This window comes from Nymphalis io, chromosome 29 (assembly GCF_905147045.1).
Source record: "Nymphalis io chromosome 29, ilAglIoxx1.1, whole genome shotgun sequence".
Taxonomy (NCBI): Eukaryota; Metazoa; Arthropoda; class Insecta; order Lepidoptera; family Nymphalidae; genus Nymphalis; species Nymphalis io.
In genome coordinates, this window is record NC_065916.1 from 4,873,829 (window position 1) to 4,893,797 (window position 19,969).

The 19,969-nt window shown below is 36.0% G+C and overlaps 1 long non-coding RNA gene across 1 annotated transcript; it reads right to left on the minus strand.

Moving 5' to 3' along the window:
* Nucleotides 1–14,110: 14,110 nt before the first annotated feature.
* Nucleotides 14,111–18,962, minus strand: LOC126779718 (uncharacterized). The gene is made up of 2 exons (XR_007670386.1): nt 18,848–18,962; nt 14,111–15,968 (listed from the first exon to the last, which is right to left on the minus strand). It is a non-coding gene; the product is annotated as an uncharacterized LOC126779718 (long non-coding RNA).
* Nucleotides 18,963–19,969: the final 1,007 nt, after the last annotated feature.

The following is a 19,969-nucleotide window of genomic DNA, read 5'->3' on the forward strand; positions in this document are numbered from 1 at the left end:
CCATGACGGTCTCACAGAAAGAGGCCACGGCTCTCCACGCCGATTCCCTGCGGAGCATCGCCGACACGATTGCTCGCAGAGACAGGTCTTGTCCGACTTCGCGGACCAGGATCTCCCACTCCGCGTTCCACGCGGGGCAAGCCTCCAGCATACGCTCTGGTGGTGGTGAGGTCTGAGGCTGACAGGTATCCCGGTCCGCACCTCAGTGGTGGTACAACGCCTCGAGCGCACTCGAAGAGGGCGCGCTTTCACTATTCTGACGGAGGATGCAGGTCTGGTGATTGATTCTCGCATCCATATCCGCCTCGTATCCGAAGGCCCAACTCGCAGATATTAGTGACGACGATGTTCACCCCGAGCTCGGCGAACTCTTTGGTTCTCCCAAAATTCTCCCCCAACGCCAGCAATGTGTCGTCTGCATAGCAAATGATGCTGACTCCTTCAGGGAGAGGGACACGGAGGACTGCGTCGTAAGCGAGATTCTACAACAAAGGCCCCAAAACTGACCCCTGTGGAACCCCACAGCAAACCTCTCTCCTCCTATCCTTGGTCCTCGTACCGTCTTGCTCCATATACGAAACGTATCTGTTACGCAAGTAGCCACCGACGATCGCCTGCAGGCAGGGAGGCACATGGTGTAAAAGTGCCTTCCTGATAGTGACCCTGATAGTGTATTATTATTATTAAATAAGAAGACGCACAAAGAAAAAATTTAAGTAAAAAAGAAAAACAAAAGCTTAAGAACAGTCATGCTATATAAACATAATTACGGACTGTAAAATGATGCATGCAAGGTACATAGAAATACACAAACTATAGAAAATATTCGCTGTGCTATTATTTACCTCTCTAAATTTAATCCTTAAACTATTCTACTTATTTATTTCATTCACAGAACTGAATAAAATATATTTGGCAGTACTTGGTTGAACACCAATGTAAACGTAACCTAGCAGAACAGAATAACATCAGTAATAATCTATACTAACATTTTAATAATAAATTGTAAATTAGGCCATCTCATGATAAATTTGCAAAGTATGATTCATGTCTAGGTATACGTAAAGCGTGGATTATTTTTAAAACATAACATTATCCTATGTTGGAGTTGAGAAAATGAAAAAATACGATAGTAAAACTGAGCAATAGACCTACTTAGGCTTTAAATTGATTTGTACCTTAGATTTATATATATGTATATTGGATTCTTGTAGGAATTTCTGAAAATCTTATAAGCCGAAAAAGGATGAACTGTAACTTGACTTAAATTTAAGCTTCCCTGAATAGTAGTATTACGATATTTTTGTTTCCTTTTCATTATTATCGTTTTAAGCCTATAATAATGGGTAATAAAATCAATAGTAGGTACAAACAATAGGTTGTAATATTTTGGAATTTTTTATTGTAATTGTAGTTGTGTCGTGTCGTCAATGGGCTGCTTTAAATCCCCACTGCGCAGCGAACACGCGCAGCCGCCATTACGGTATTTAAGCCGCGAGCGCCATCGACGTCACGTAGTCGAAATCGAGGGGCGAAGGTGCGAATAATGGAAAGGTGGCGTCCAAGTTATGTTCAATTAATCGATTATCACCGGAGCTAGCAGTGCGACCGTCGACGTTATAGTCGTGAAAGTGAAGCAGTTAAGTGTTTCGACGTGTCATCCGCGTAGATCGACAGCGGTTCGAGGCCGAGACACGGCAGATTGCGGAGTCGACAAGTGAGCGTGCGCGTACGGCGACCATCTTGTGTATTTTCGTATAACTCATATTACCCGTGCACACCGCGCTCTGCTCCGAGAGCGTCACAGGCTAAGCTACCGCTAAAGTGATAAGTGAACTATCCGTCATAGTCTATATCAGATCTTGTTAGAATATAAGACGTGCCGACCGGGGAAATGAACTGCCAGGCGCAACAACAAGTCCGGGGGCGAAGACGCTGCACCCGGACGGCCCTTCCGGTGACCCTGGGGGCGCGACGCGAACGAGAACGTGAGCGTCGAGAGGAGCGCTATGCGGGGAGCAAATGGGGTGCCGCCCCAGCTGCAGCCGCGCTGCCACCTCCGCCCACGCACTGGCGCCGTGAGGGCCGTTGCCGACCTGAACCCGATCGCGCACTGACACTCAAACTTCTTCTCAACGTCAGCGTCTCGGCGTAGACGCCGCCCTATATGGACTCTAGTTTTAGTGCCCGGAGGCGCAGCCCGACGACGCCGTGCGCCGTAGGGCTGCGCTCCCGCCTCTCTCGTGCTAAGTTTTTTATTTCGTAACGCGAAGCGCGTCTCCTGCGCGTAAGTGGCGGCGTAGCACGGTCTGTTCTGCGCAATTCCGCCTCAGCGTCGACAAAATTCCGGCGTTAGGTATTATTTTGTGAAAATTTTAGTAGTTAAGTGCAGAATCGCGCGTCCGCGGACGACGTCACCGTCACCTCAACCGTATCCCTTTTAAAAATACGAGAAAAACACAAAAAAAAATAGCGGGATCGGTTGGCGTAGCGGTGGGGGGTCCGCGGCGGCGCGAAGCCCGACGCTTCGACCCTCGTCTCCATCGCCTTGCACCCTCAAGCGGCACTATGGCGCTCCTGTGATTTTTTTATTAGGGCTCCTCGCAAGTCGCGTTGTGCTCCCGCCCTCGAAGAAAATTATTTTGAGTTTTCTATATGTCTCGACTGATGAATTGCTGAAGTCGTATATTTCGCGAGAGCGCAGCGCTTCGTCGCGGAGCCCGGAGCTCGCGTCGCGTGGCCGTTGAGCTTGCCGTTGCAAGGTGCACGAAACGTTGCATTTTTTTTATAAATGAGGCGTTATATTATATTTTTCGAGTGTCTCCGGCGACGAGGCTCGTGATGCCGGGCCGGGGCGCGCCCCGCTAGTCGTATCGTTTTATTTATCACGAGACCAATGTATTTTTATTTGTAAACGTCGGGCCCCGCATCGGCGAGAGGCCCAGCCCGCGCCCGCCACGCGCACACACCTCGCTGGCAGAGAGCTTTAAAAAAATTATTAAGTAAGCGATGGCCCGACGTCCTTAATTCTAGTTGTAGATTTTAAAATTTAACGATACGGTAACGTGTAAACCGACTGTTAAAGAATTGGAAGATTATATATGTTTGTACAGAGAGTATATTGATCTCAGCTGCGGGCGTCTGCGGCCTGCCGTAGGAGCTTCTGTGATGTACAAAAAGATTATGAGAATATTTGGAATTTTACAAGTTTTTTATAATATTAGTTTGTAAAGTATACTTTTAAGTGAAGATGGTGGTGTGATGGTGATCCATCGCACCTAGCCGCTCGCAGCGTCCCTGTCCCACCCTTGACCCATCCTTGTTCCCGTCCAATCCCAGGGCTCTTCGGAGCCCGCCAAATATTTCAATGTCTCACGACAAACGTCAATCAAATCCACTTCTAGTGGTATTTACAGCTCAAGATATCAATCATTAACAAAAAAGACTGACATTCGTCCAAGCTACATGATTCAAGAAGGAGTCGTATGAAATTAGCAGATGAAGAATCTCGAGATTGGTGAGTCAAATAAATGATATTTGTCGTTTATTAACCCCGTAATCCTGTTAACCTTAGTAATTCAAATTTAGTTAAAAAACAACGTAAATTTTGCGATTTTTTTGGCAGTTCTCCACACTTAACTAGGAGTAACTCACGCCTCGATATAGCTTTTTATGACGTATAAGGTCTGTATGGCAGTCGAATTTAGTTGTTTCAAAAATTTATGAGTTTATTTATTCCATTGTTTGTTATTAAAATCTTAATAGAATTACAACATGAGCGAATGTTGTGTACATTACAATTTTACAAAGATTAACAATAGTTTCTCAATTACATTTATTAATATTTACATTTTATCTGTCGAGATGGCCCAGTGGTTAGAACGCGTGAATCTTAACCGACGAACGTGGGTTAAAACCCGGGCAAGCACCACTGAATTTTCATGTGCTTAATTTGTGTTTATAATTCATCTCGTGCTTGACGGTGAAGGAAAACATCGTGAGGAAACCTGCATGTAACAAATTTCACTGAAATTGTGCCACGTGTATTCCACCAATCTGCATAGAAGCAGCGTGGTGGAATAAGCAAACCTTCTCAAAAAAGGAGAGGATGCCTTAGCCCAGCATTTGGACATTCACAGTTACTTAATAATATTTACTTTCAATTGGTCAGACACCTACATTACACTACATTATTTAATTGGTGATTAACTGACTAAAGACTTGAGTTATTTGTGAGAATGCTATTATTTCTTGATGACAATATATTTCAATATCAGAATATAATATTGAAATGTTTCGTAAAAATGAAAAAAAATACTAATCAGTTATTTAACATTTTGAAATCAAAAACATACATTATAAGTAAGAAATGGTCTACCCTCAAACACGTAGCACACGTGTCATAAATATGGAAAAAACAAAATGCGAATTGTTTCATCTGTATACGGGTCAGGTATTTACTCGAACCATGAGACGCCTTGCCGCACGAAATCGCGTTGCAGCTCGTATGTTTCGAATTCGAGGTTTTGTTTTGAACCCATTACGTAACATATAACATTATATATATATATATATATTTGTTAATAATATATTACACAGCAAATTTCCCTCTGAAAACTATGACGTACTAATAGGCAAGGGCCCTATTCTGAGTCGTCAAGAGAACTCTAAAATATGGCTTGAGGCTCGGTGTCTGTATATATATATAGTTTGTAGAGACTTGGTATAGCGTCTGTACTTACCCTCCCACCGGTTGATGCAGTCAAGGCCAAAAGAACCAACAAAAAACAGTTCGAAAAAATATATATACTTATATACACAATGACTCTCATATATACAAAATATATATTATTACAAAAACGGATTATACTCGGATATTTTCATAGGTATTGTTAACAAGTACCACTTAGGCGCCCAGCTGTATATTTATTTCGGTGATTTATTTACATATACCTTATTATACTTATAATTTATTAGTTCGCAAACTGACATCCGATTATTTTTGTATAAAGTGGGTAGAACGCGCCAAAGAATTCGTTTTTAAATCATTCCTGGCACAACGTTACACTGTCCGAGTATTATAAATTGAACTCAATCAATCCACACAAAAACTCACAAGTTTTAACAGTATCTATACTTTATTTATTTATTAAGTCATTACACGCATTTAACAAACATTATATAAAAGAATAAGTAGTACACAAAGTACGCAAAGGTTCTCTTGCAGTGTTCTCTTCCAGAAAAAGTCTATAAAAAAATTTTTATCAAGTACAATACCGGGGCGTAGTGTGCATTTACAATCAACTTATAATTAAAATTATTTTAATGTCTGACCTTATTTTGACTCTTTTCAAGTAGTCTGTATGCAATATACAGTGCAGATCAAAATTAGATTGGTAAGGTGAAATCGATCAATAACAGTGACCTTAACAATGTTGAACCCATTTTAGTATCTATCAGTTCAGAAACAAGGAATTTATCCAATCGTTTTTTTTTTTTTTTATAAAATAATTTCGACCTAGTCTATTCATATTGTCAATGATAAGTATTGTTAATTTAATTGATATATAATTGTTACAAGGACATGTCGTAAACATTATTTTTAGTCTTTTGTTGATTTTTAGATGGTTGATTTATGCACACTGTTTCTATGGGATATTTCTGAATTAAATTTTATAATTTTCATTCATCATCATAAAACGATTCAAAATTTGAAACCGAATAATCTCATATCATATGTGTCATCTACTTTATACGCGACATTGGCAGAATATTTTGCGCTCAAATAGCGTAGATACACGCCAGAAAACAGAAAAAAAAAAAAAAAAATTTTTACGAGTCATACTGCATATATAATAAACAATAACAAAGCTAATCTATGTAAGCGTTATCGTTTTAAATAGCTTATTATATACATATACGAGCGATTTTATCTGAAATTATACAAACAATTTTTTAACTCTTTCAATGCGTTAATTCTTATATATATTTATATAGCTGCTCTGCGCGGCTTCTGGTGAGATGTTATCTGAGGTCTGTTCGTAGTGTAATTTTATGCCTTAACTATTATGAAGGTGAATTTGTTTAATTGTTTGTTTGTTATGCTTTCACGTAATAACATATTAACCGATTATCATGAAATTTAGCATACACGACATCGGTTCAGAAGAGGACATAGGGTATCTACCCCTCTGTCACAGGCGGGTGGAACCCAGTAGTCTAAAACCTTACTTAATAAAAGGGATTTTTTCAAATCGGATTATTACATACTGTGATTAGCACGTTTGAACGCGCACTTAAACATCTGGAGGTGCAAAAGGTACCACTTTCGCTTTGATATATTAAATGAATTAGATTTATGATGATTGTTTTGTAAGAAATTGAGGCATTTGCAGAGTTTAAGCAAATTTAAAGGAAAAAGACAATGAATAACTTTATTAATTTTAATGTATATTTTTGGGGCTTTAAATATTTGGTGTTTATCAACAAATATTTATTGTCACTTTGGTGGTAGAGATGGATTTAAGCTTGTGAGGCGTTTACATTTTTTTTTATTTTGTTGTGTTCTAACTGAAGGTCAAAAAAGTTTTAGTTATTTCCTCAGATCATATGCGATCCTAAAGTCATGTTATTAGTTCCTAAATAATAATAAAAAATAAATAATTTGATAAGAATGTCCATTCGTCTTATTATTGAGGTGCTAAATATCTACAGGTCATGATGTCCCAATAAATTGGTTTTTGCTTTTAAAATTAGGCACGAAAAATCTGCTCCTTAAATTTAAGGAAAAAACACGTACTATATTATTAATTATTTACGGTTAATTGAGAGTACAGTAACAGTAAGCCTGTTAATATCCCACTGCTAGGCTAAGGCCTCCTCTCCGTTTTGAAAAGGTTTGGAGCTTGCCCAGGTTTAAACCCACGATCATCGGTTAAGATTCACGCGTTCTAACCACTAGGCCAACTCGGGTTTGAGAGTACGTATATAACAAATAGTACTTGTATGATATTAATTATGAAGGTTTTCCAAGTTCCTTCAGAAAAGTCAATTGTAGTTGTTGGACAAATCCTTTTTTTTTTTTTTTTCTCGCTGGAAAAACACATTTATGTGTTTCCCCCACATAAGGTGGGGGGGTATGTGGGACTCGCCGGCGTTGAAGGCGCCGGAATACCCACTAAAAACCAGCGCTACCCACTCCATCTTGTCGGGGGACGTCACGGGATCGCTTGCGCATACTACCGTGCCGTCCCGACGGTTGGCCCGCTTCTGCGGGCCTCCAAATCCTAGGGGGTACTCGGGGTACAGAGACCCTCTGGCCCCGGCGACACTCACGGCGGGAGGAGAAGATGCGCATAGCGCCGGCGTCTTCTCCCCGGTCTTCTTCGACGAAGCGGGTCAGCGGAGGCACTCTCCTCGCGCTCCCGCTCCGCGGCCTCCTTCTGCGACATGACATTTTCGCAGAAGGAGACCATCTCCATCCAGCACCTTTCGCTACCAAGCATGGCATTTATCACGCTCGGCAGCGAAAGGTCTCCGCCAGTTAAAGTCGCCAGGGAAAGGCGCTGAGGCTCCCAAGCGGCACACTCCATCAGAGTGTGGCATGCCGTGTGTTGGACAAATCCTCCACCAAGTTTTTCAGACAAATTCATAGTTTGGGGTTGTGATGTGTGATGTTACACGTATATGATCGGAGAGTAAAAAATGAGCAAGCTATTTATAGCGTGAAATTTGTTCCTAATTAATAAATCACGTGAGTAACTGATCTCATGAACGAAAATTTTAATAAGAGATATTAAAACATACCGTGCTTTCGAGTAAAAGCGTTTTATTGTTGTAAATAAGTAATTCGCGTGGTAATGCTATATAATTGAGCGTTTATAAAAAATAAACTACTTCACAGTTAGCTATGAGAACAATGGTGTATTTTGGGTCACGTTAAACTGAGAAACGTTTAAGATACGTTTCCGTTCAATTCCAATCCAACTTCAATTATTCTAAATTTATTGGGATTGGAACCGAACCGATATGATGTTAACATACACCGTTGTGTCAAAACCAAACTTAATTGTTAGTTTTATGCTAATAATCGATAATTAAATTAAATAATAGGAAAACGGATGAACGGCAACGATCACGCTTCGATTCGATTGCGTTATTAAAAAGACATTTACCACTTAACAGAAAAATATTACGTCATACTTACATAAATTATAAGAAAATCAATGAAATGTGAGAAAACAAAATAAGATAAATTAAATATATACGATTAATATGGAATATTTATACATATCCTTAATCACTAATTGTAGGTAGTTTAGAAAGGTTTGTTACTCTCAGCTGCCTCTATGTTGCTAGGTACGATAATGTATGAGGGTATACTTTGATAATGTTTAAAACTGTGATCGAAAATCGGTCAGAAATACTGTCGGCGTATGAACTCAATTCAACCCTTGTTCTAAATTAAATGATAAAAATGAACTAATAAACATTATTCGTGATTATTAATGTTGTCGCGATGTAAGCCCGAGTATGTTCGCTATATCTTTTCAATTCTCGCGATAACTTTTCAACCATTATTATTTTAAAGAAGATATATATCAGGTCGGCACATTTAAAAAAAGTAATATCTATTATATACAAAAGATTATTTTGGATTGAGTTAATGTTTCTTGTTTTAAACTCATCTGGCAAACTGTTATAAATTAAAAGGAGCCCATTGTATGTTTGAAATAACTGTAACAAATCTGATTTCTGAATATACATCACTTGCTTGCCCAGATTCTATTTATTGGCTATATTTATATTAATCTTTACCAATATCATAAATGCGAGAATGACGTCTATCTGTTACGCTTTCACGGCTAAATCAATTAACAGATTTTGAGAAAATTTCGTATGCAGCAATTTCCCCAAGAAAGAACAAAGCCGACATAGGCTTTTTGTACCTAAGATAATAGATAATAGGGGTAAGGGGTAGGCCCCTATCCCTCTAAAATTAGTATGTGTATATATATTATATCCTCTTTAATTTATCAATTCATATCTTGCAGTTATTTATTTCTTGAATTAAAAGCTGCCCTTGAGAAGGTTGCTGATGAATTGTAAACAAATTTAGCACAAACTCGGTGGCATTTCTCTACATTAAACACGCGATCTGGTTAGATTGACTTGAATCCACTGAGCCATCTGACGGAGCTGTAACTAACGAGTAATAACAAGAGGAAGGCATTGACTTTAACTAACTACAGTATAACTTTTGTGATAAATCAAGGAACACAGGAAAATATTAAATTATTCAGCAATCATATTAGTCAGTGGTTATTCATAAAATGACGAAATATATATATTTTTGAATAAGAATAGTTAGGAGTAACATCTTTATCGAAACATTACTAATATTCACATTTAACAAATTTTAATTAGGTTAGGTAGGTATAGGTTAGAATGCGTAAGCTTACTAAAGTTTTCTGGTTTAAGCTTGGGCAATGACGTATAATAATAATAATAATAATATCCTGGGACATTATTCACACACGGCCATCTGATCCCAAAGCTTAAGCTTGTACAAAGCTTGTGCTTTGGAAACCAGACAACTGATATACTACATATAGTACTTTTATTTTGTAAATACATACTTACATAGATAATTACACCCAGACTCAGGACAAACAGACATGTTAATGCACACAAATATCTGTCCTGGGTGGGAATCGAACCCACAGCCTCCGGCGTGAAAGGCAAGTATCTACCAACCAAGCCAACCGACTCGTCAAATAATAATAATTAATGAATAAATAATAACATTATTTTATCTTGTCAAATGCTATTATTCACTTTATTATGTACAATTCTATAAGTCAATTAGATCAGTTTTATTTTGGTTTTGTCTTTTATCAATCAATCAATCAACAGCCAATCGTTGTCCACTGCTGAACATAGGCCTCTCCCAAGGTGCGCCAAAGCTCCCTGTCCTCCGCCTTCCGCATCCAGTTGGTGCCCGCCACCTTCTTAACCTCTAACCCCTCCCTTGTCTTTTATGCATCAATTTAATTAATGTATTGAATTGTACATAATAAAGTGACAATATCACATCATCTGACAAGATAAAAGGATAGTATAATTTCGTCATAAATGACGCCAGGCAAGCACATGTGCGGTGCTTATTGTTCATCTAATGCTCCGTGATAAAAACATGTCGAGGAAACCAGCATGTATCAGATGAACAAGAGTGTTCACCTGTATTGGAGCTATTTAGTATAATAAGCTTCTAGCTTTCAAGCAGACTGTAACCCAGTCATGGGACATTTACAGACTTACTTTATATAAAAAAATTGGCCTAAAAATATTTACTAAAAACTGGGAAATAATTCGGTATAAATATAAAACAGATTTGCAAAAAACTGAGAAATATTAGTTTTATAAAACAGTCTGAAGTCGATTTTTTATCATTAAACCTTAAATTAAATTTTATACAGTATAATAACTATACGCATTTTATTGGTATTGTGATTTTGGAGCATAACTGTTATACTATTTATTCTGACACAGTCACACATGATAATAATGTAACTAAATTCGTCAAATTAGAAATATTTTTCAATGTAATCGAGGTCATCGTTATCAATGTGTTTTTAAAAAAAACGTTGCGTCGTACTAATTTAAAATTACCTACTTTTTATAGGTTATTAAATATAGGTTAGGTATGACGCTAAATTTATCGTTTAGAAATCGGGTTATCTAATGAGTTTATGGTAGTGTTTTTTCTTTAAAATTAAACTTCACGTGGTAAATTTGTTCATCATATTAGTAATACTTATTTATGTACTTTAATTAATATATTTTTATCTTGTATCCGATTTAATAAAAATATGATCGGTTTTAGAACGTCATTGGTATTGTTTAGTGATAAAGATAAAAAAATAGTTTTCCAGCGCTTTTTAAAGATGATTAAAAAAAATGAACCTCTGAACTGTCATTGAATTAAAGATAGCTGATATTTTGTTTTAATTATATTTATAAATATGTCAGAAATAAAAGAATATTAAAATTAACAAAGAATAAAATTTATCACTTGTATTTATTACGTAATAAATATTGCATTAGTAATTTTTGTATATAAAAATATTTCGTGTACCTCGGAAAGGACTTTAAAGATTTGGTTTAAATTTTGTTTTTAGGTAAGGTTTTGCTTTTAAGGCCTTTTCTGAAATTATTTTTAAGGCGAAACTTAGTCGGCCAGCTATTTATTTGAGACATAAATTGTATGAATACCGATAAATCTTTGTTAAAATTAAAAAAAACCGTCAAAGAAGATAAAACACAAATTAACTATTAAAATAATTTCACTACACGTTTATCTATTGTGTCATTCTTAAATTACACAATTTATTTATTCGATTTCGAAACTGTTATGATAATGTTGTTGTCCTGACCGATTTCGGTGACGGCGGACTTCTAACGTATAGTCTGATGGGCAAATGAGACACAGCAACAACAAGAGTCAAAGTGGATGCCTAGCATAGGATGTTTGGCATAAAAACCCAACAACTTTTGTTCAATCAACCCGGTATTTGAACCCAGAACTTGGGGACTAGCTTTACAACTCTTAGTAAGAATTTCTTGACAAAAATAACCAAACACTTTCTACATGATGTCATTTTTAACGTCACTTCTATTTTCTTAATTACAATTATGCAATTCATCGTCGAGTATTGCTAAAGGCTTTCAACGGCGCGTGATATAATGGACGCCTGCAGACCAAACTGCAACTGACGCACCGCGTGAAAAAAGTGTGGAAGCATAGACAAATCCGTAGCGGTATGTCGGATCCGCCCTTCGATCTGTCTTGTCCCTTAATGTGTTTATGTAGTTGAAACAAAAACATATTAATGCAAATTCCATCTTAAGACCTTCACTTAAAGTTGTATTTACAAAACAAGACACATATTTTTTACGATCGACAACAGCTGGTTTTACATTTACATTACAAATTCAACCTTACATAGTTGACTTAAAGTACAATTTAAAAAACGGTAAAAAAGACAATAAAATTTTACGAGGTAGGCTCGCCGCTAGCACAAGGAATGGAGCCGAACTGTTCAATATAGTTATTTTCATACTCAAATTTGAAATGCATTTTTTCTGTGTATGGGTGTGTTTTGTGTTATAAATATAATTTATTATTAATTGGGAAAGACATTAATAATCAATGAAACTAAGATAAATACAGACATAATTATTTATTTACATAATCAATCAAAATATAATTACATATTTATCACTTTCTAAAAAATGCTTCGAACATACAACGCTACGTTGGGTCGGCTATAATCATTAAAATCACCATTATAAAATCTCTCATCATCAATTCAATCGCATGTAGTCAAAAAAATATCAAGAAAAAAACTGACAAAGTACTAAAAATGTCGCAATAACTCTTTAATTCTCGCTTTGGAATCGATGCCAAGCCTTTAGATGGACTAGTAGAAATAAGAACTTGGCTTTAGTCGGATTTGTTTATATATGTCTAATTTCAGGGCCTATTATCATTTTTCAAAAATAAATTTGAATGATTCAAATCGGTCCATTAATCACGGAATAATCAGTGTACGAACATAAAATAAAATTCGATTCATATTGAGAACCTTTTAAGCAGTAAGTTAAAATTTAAATCAATACTATTTTACTACTATATTTAAAGATTATAGACACAGTTAAGAAGATAATTAAACAAAAGAAATAAATTAACAATAGCGTCTCCACCAAATGGAACAAAAACAACCCATGTAACCCGAACGATTCAAGTGGGTACGCGATAGTATAAACAACGCGTCTATCAAGTCTTTACAATTGTCATGCTTTATATATCGTGGTATTCGCTACGATTTCGTTTTTAAAAATGTTTTTCGAAAATTTCCCGACGAAATACCAGTATATACGATACAGTAGTAACAATTATATAATGGTAATATTAATACTTACCGAAAATATGAAACTCAATCCATTAATATCGTCTTAAACGTTTGATTTCTGCACTTTGAACGAGCACTGAGGCATGTTTACTGTCGGCGCGTCCGAATGGTACTACCAGGTAGTACAATAAAAGCGCTTAGCGCACCCAAATGTTCAAATGGTTCATTTGGTGAGGACGTTTTTTGTAGCTGATTTTGTATCTAGTTTTTATTAGCAATCGAAGGATCGTCCGCGATTAGTAATTTTAAAAGTGCGGTGCGAACTTACTCGCAGCGGTCCGGTGGTGGCTTTGTGCAAGCTCGTCTGGGTAGGTACCACCCACTCATCAGATATTCTACCGCAAAACAGCAGTATTTGGTATTGTTGTGTTTCGGTTTGAAAGGTGAGTGAGTGTAATTACAGGCACAAGGGACATAACATTTTAGTTCACAAGGTTGGTGCCGCATTGGCTATGTAAGCGATGGTTGACATTTCTTACAATGCCAATTTCTAAGGGCGTTGGTGACCACTTACCATCAGGTGGCCCATACACTCGTTCGCCTTCCTATTCTATAAAAAAAAAGTATAAACACGGATGAGCATATCGAAGTTTATTTCATTTCATTCCGTTTAGAGCCGTGCACGCCTACAGTGGTCTTTTCTTATACTATAAAAAATGTAACGGACGAATTTTAGTATACGCAGACAGCCAATAGCGTAGTTTTTAATCTTCACTTTACTTTTAAACATATTATAATTGTTATTTGTAAATATAACGCCACAAGAGCAGCTTTTACTTAGCATTTTTAATGAGAAATCTCGAGCAACAGAGATCGACACAATTTGCTGGAAGACGCTCGCTGCGGTTCATGGCCGTCCGTGAACAATCACCAATTATTTCCCTTCAATTTATATGTATGAAAGTTTGTATATTTGGTTGTTTGTTGCTATACTGTTTTGGGTAATACTGCCTTATTTTTTTATTTATCTTTCAAAATATAATAGTATAAACAGAATCTGTTTACGGGTGAATAAAATTGAAGTGGGCGAAGGTCACCCATTTTTATTATCTCGTGTAATAATGTAAACAAATTTGTACATTAATTTAATATTAAACTTTACATACGATTCTTAGATACTTACTGCATTTTTTATAAACTTTAGCGCGTGATAATTTAAAAAATGCTGTCTTTTTCTTTCGAATGTCAAATCAATAATGAAAGAAAGAGCGAAATCTGTTTTCAACTAAACAACCGCTAAGCAACGTTATTTATCAAACTTACAGCTCGTATCTGTCTCGTAATTCGTTCTAGAATTTTCGACATAATGATCAACGATGCATCAGTACACATTTGAAAGCGTTTTAAATAAAAAAGCAAGAAGGTATCTTTTTATAAGAAAAAAAAAAATACATCAACAAACAGCCCATGAATGTCCCATCGCTGGGCTAAGGACTCGTGTTGTAAAATATAATTCGGAATATGCAGGTTTCCTCACGATGTTTTCCTTCACCCTCAAGCACGAGATGAATCATAAACACAAATTAATAATTTATAACAATAAAAAGCTTTTGGCGCTTTCTACATGGCGAAAAGCAACATCTTCGTTCGTATGTTACCCATACTTCAAAAATATAGGCGCTATGTAGCACTTTATAGGTAACAGCGCTTTGTATTAACAATCGTATTATAGTTAAAAAAAACTACCATATATTTCAGAATAATTATTCGTTAAATATATGCAACACGATTTACTAAATTTATTTATTAAATACAATACTGGTCGTTTTAGATATAAAAAACATAGAATTGAGATCGTGTGCTGAGAGGCGCGTAAGGGACGCAAGCTTAAGGCTGCGTTTCCACAAAAGATGTGTGAGGCAGCTGGGCGGTACGAGCATGTGTAGCGAGGCTGTGAAACGGTGTAAGTGTTTCTACCGAAGATGTGCTAGGCCACTGAGCGGTGCGAGGATTCGTAGCTGGCTCGTTTCCATAAACTACACAATGTACTTCAGACAAACAGCGTATAGTGACTGCTATTTTTTCGTTTGTTTCCGTCCCTGGCACACATTTTTCCCTTGTTTAGCATGTACTTTAAAAACCTCGCTCCGCTGAGCCGTTTCCACCAGACCTGCGCTGAGCGAGGCTAGGTAAATTAAGTGATTCTATTGGTTCTTAAACACATTCCTCGCTGAGATTAAGATTCTCATGTTCTATCCAATGGGTAATTAAAAAAAAGATTTAGGTTTGTAATTGTTTGTAACTTCACGCTATAATTTTGCAAGACTCGAGTCTCTATTAAAGCGTTTTATTATCTGGCTCGAGTTACAACCGGAACATTAGGTAACGTCACTAAATACGAAGTGTTTCCAACACTGGCAGCTGTCAAATTTGGCGCCAAATATTTCGCCATTTTGTTTAACTTGGCTGTCATAATCAAATTGATTATATCCATTTATAATTGCGTACACAAAGCTTTCGGTAATTTGTTCAATAAGCTTGTAATGTATTTGCCGAAGTTTTCGATTTCCTCGTTGTCTGATTCCATTTTTTTTCTTTATAGTATAGGAAGGCGGACGAGCATATGGGCCACCTGATGGTAAATGGTCACCAACGCCCATAGACATTGGCATTGTAAGAAATTTTAACCATCGCTTACATCACCAATGCGCCACCAACCTTGGGAACTAAGATGTTATGTCCCTTGTGCCTGTAATTACACTGGCTCACTTACCCTTCAAGCCGGAACACAACAATACCAAGTACTCCTGTTTTGCGGCAGAATATATGATGAGTGGGTGGTACCTACCCAGATGAGCTTGCACAAAGCTCTACCACCAGTAGATTTAAGACCATTAATTCATATGAGCTTCGTTTTCGTTTCGGTTCCACCCTTTGCGTGGAAACGGGTTCGACTTTCGCTTCGGTTCTCCTCGAGTTTTGCTCTTCATCTTCCAAGTATACAATTTATGTGTAGCAGTTTTATTCATCGCCATCGAAGTGGTTTTCTTCGTTCTGTAAAAGAAATTTGTAATTACTATTTTAATAACAAAACAGCACAGTACAGCCTGTAAATGTCCCACTGTTGGGCTAAGGCCTCCTGTCTCTTTTTCAGGAGAAGATTTGGAGCTTATTCCACCACGCTGCTCCAATGCGGTTTGGTGAAAAACACATGTGGAAGAATAAGTAAATCTATGGTTTGTTTATCTTTACTCCTCCCGTTGGTATAGTGTTGAGAAATATATATGGACACGAAACTCATTGTACTCAACACGCGTGATACTGAAATAGTGTTTGATAAGTCAGATATGTCAAACCTCTGTCAAAACAGTTTATATTATATTTTTATTAAATAGCTTAATAAGTTTACTTGCATTTATGTATTTATAAAGTATATATATGATTAATTATATGGTATGGTTCGATCCAAAATTATCTTGTAATGTAAGGTCCTTTAGACCGATTTCGGTAACTGCGCAGGAGATATTATCGTTCACAAGTGTGTGCGCAAACACAGGTGCATTCTCTCTTCCATAGTTCTCAAAATCCGATGGGACGACAATCCGATACGACCAGAAAGAGTTCAAGCGCAGGACCAACGGTTTTTACGTGCTTTCCGAGGCACGAGAGTGTTCACACTTCGAACTTCCATACCCCGGGCTGACTGAGAATTTTCTGAAAGAAAAACCCAATAACTTTTTACTGCCCCGAACTGGGAATTGAACCCAGGACCACCGCGACCATCCTATGCATACTTATAAGTACGTTTTTATTTAGCACGTCATTAAATTACCAAATATAAAGTTTGATCAACTGTCAAGTGACGTCAAATAAAAACAATGGCTGTAACGTCACGGTGACGCATACCGCTTCCTGATGCGTCACCGTAAAAAAAAACGATTCGCAACGGTTTTACCGGTAACTATAATAAATATATACAATTATATTTAAGTTTATTGTTACGTATATATAATAAATATGAGATGGGTACGTCTGTCTTAGTGTTGTTGTTTTTTTTTTAAATGAATTATATTTAAAATATATATTTTAACTTGTGGCATAACGTTGATTGATAAAGATGCTAAAACGATTGCTATTTTAATGCTTAAGTTTTTGGTAAGTTGTAATTAGTCTTTTTTTATAGAATAGGAAGGCGGACGAGCATATGAGCATCTGATGCTAAGCGGTTGCCAACGCCCATAGAAATTGGCATTGTAAGAAATGTCAACCATCGCCTACATCACCAATGCGCCACCAAACTTGGGAACTAAGATGTTATGTCCCTTGTGCCTGTAATTACACTGGCTCACTCACCCTTCAAACCGAAACACAACAATACCATATACTGTTGTTTTGCGGTAGAATATCTGATGAGTGGGTGGTACCTACCCAGACGAGCTTGCTCAAAGCCCTACCACCAGTACAATAATATCTCTATATATTATAAAACTGTAATAAGCATACAATAAATATAAACATATTACATAATCTATCAATGATCGTGCGACTTGCTAATGAGTTTGCCCATTACGATCCGATTCACGTAATATATTTGTTTTATCGAAATATTAATTCATTGTTATTATGTTCTAATTTACATTATCATATACAATCATTAGAAAATAAATATGGATTGTAAGCTGGATAAACAAATAGAAACCGCCTTTGACCATTAACGTCTTTTTAATTATCGTCAATTAATTAACGTCTAGGGCACACAGAAGTACTCACACCCACAAAATATTTTATACTCCTAGCGTAGTCTCATATTGGTAAACAAACTCCCTTTGTACGGTTGTGTAATAAATATAACAATATCGTTAAATCAATTCCGGACATTGACATTTTGTTGTGACTCTCCCTCAATCTTTAGAAATAAGTTACTTAATTATTATAAAATGCATGATTAGTTTCAAATAACAATAATGACATTATTTATTATTTAAATTTGACATTTTTCTTAAATTACTGATGACTTTTTGTTACTTTTAATTTGAATTCGATTAGATGAATCTGGAAGTGCTATGTACACTTGTTATTGACATGCATATTAGATATACTATTATTGTTTTATAAATTAATCTTTTCAATGCTTTTATATGTAAGTTGTAAGTGTGCTAATATAAATATACAAGTTGTTCTTTACATAGTTACAATATTTAATCAATTTCAGATATTCAAATACTTTTATCTTGAGTTGCTTTGACTTAACCAGCAGTGAAATATTAGGTACCTTACACAGCGTCGGTTTTATGCAACAAGGCACCTGCGTCTTACTTACCGACTCCGGATCATTGTGACAATTTTTTGACATAAAAAAACAAAAAAAAACTTTTTTTATTGGCCCGACTTGAGATTCGGACCAAGGACCTCGAAATTCAGAATCAGATTATTTATTGCATAATCTGTGTACGTTTTTAAGATATTATTAGTTAATTATTTCTAACAGTTTGCCATATCAGACGTGTAATATATTACAATTAATATATTTTAAATCATATCAGATTAAATAAAAGTAATAATTACTGATATTAATTAAAAACAAATAAACACGCGGGAAAATTTAGTGCTATATTTGTTGCCATATGTGTGTTTTTGATAATTGAAGACGCAAAGTCACGTGACTTTATCCAATGCGTGTTTATCTACTAACCTCTCATATTTCTATCATCATTTTTATTAATTCAAATACATTTGAACACCGACAAATGTTTTTACTTGAAATGTATGTTTAAATTGGTTGTATTCGTTTTAAAAGAAAGGCGCTCTTTGCAATAATGACACGCGTTAATAGCACTCTCGTTCAATTCAGTGAAATGTTTCCATATTGTTACATTTCTTCGCAATTTTTTTATGTTAAATTATAAACAAATTGTAATATGCAGTGTACTTACACTCGCACTAAAGAACTATAGATATAAGTTTAACACGAGCAAAACATCAACAATTATACCAATTAAAAATATTAGACAATGAAACGAATGACTTCGTGAATGGCGTTATCGCAACAGCGGATAGCTTAATACTGCTGTTTATAATAGCATCGTTTGACTGCCCTACTAAGGCAGTACAGGGCAGTCAAACAGCGTAGTATAAACAGCGTAAAAATCGTCAAATATATTCGATTTCCAACGTTATTTATATTGATATAAGTGAGAGCTCTTGATGAGAGCACTTTAGTACAAAAAAGATGGACAAAACATTTATGTATTATATCGTGTGACACTGCTTAGAATAAACCGTTACCAAATGTAACCTAATTGTATTCTATATTGCGATGTAATAAATAAAATTACAGCGCAAACTGGACTAACATAAAATAACAAACCAATGTAAAAATATTTTTAATCAACCGTATATATATACAAACTATACAAACATCTATGGAAGTGAATCGCTAAGTTATAGACAAAATAGCAGATAATACCTGACTTTCTCGCACCTATACACCAGTCAAAAGAGTGAGCAGGACGGTGATATATTAAGATTTCAGCCTTGAGCAATACTCGTTTAATCGTGAACTCTATGACCATTTCATTAGAGTTCATTTTTGAACATTTAAAATACATATAACGTCTTTTCGATATTACAGTTTAATTTATCTGGAACCGTCGTCCCGACTCGAAGTGCCCTTGGTAAGGATAAGTTATTCCTGTATATTTATTTCTTCGTTATCGCTTTAATACATATATAAATATATATTACGCCGGCGGAATCGACCGCTTGAACAAGGGGGCTTAAGGTGTTATGTATATATGTTTATCATTAGGGCTTAAGCAAACTTCTTATCAAATTTCCAAATTAGTTCAGCGGTTTGGCCGTAAAAGCGTAAAAGGTAGACAAGAATATTCTCATTTATAATATATTTATACGAACAAAACATATTGCAACATTACCTACCTATTTATTTTAAATCTATTATTGAAAGAAAAATATATAAAATCATATTTAATAAAATACATTTACACAGCACAATAAATTTACAAATAAAATTGTAAAAAAAAAAAACAATTAAT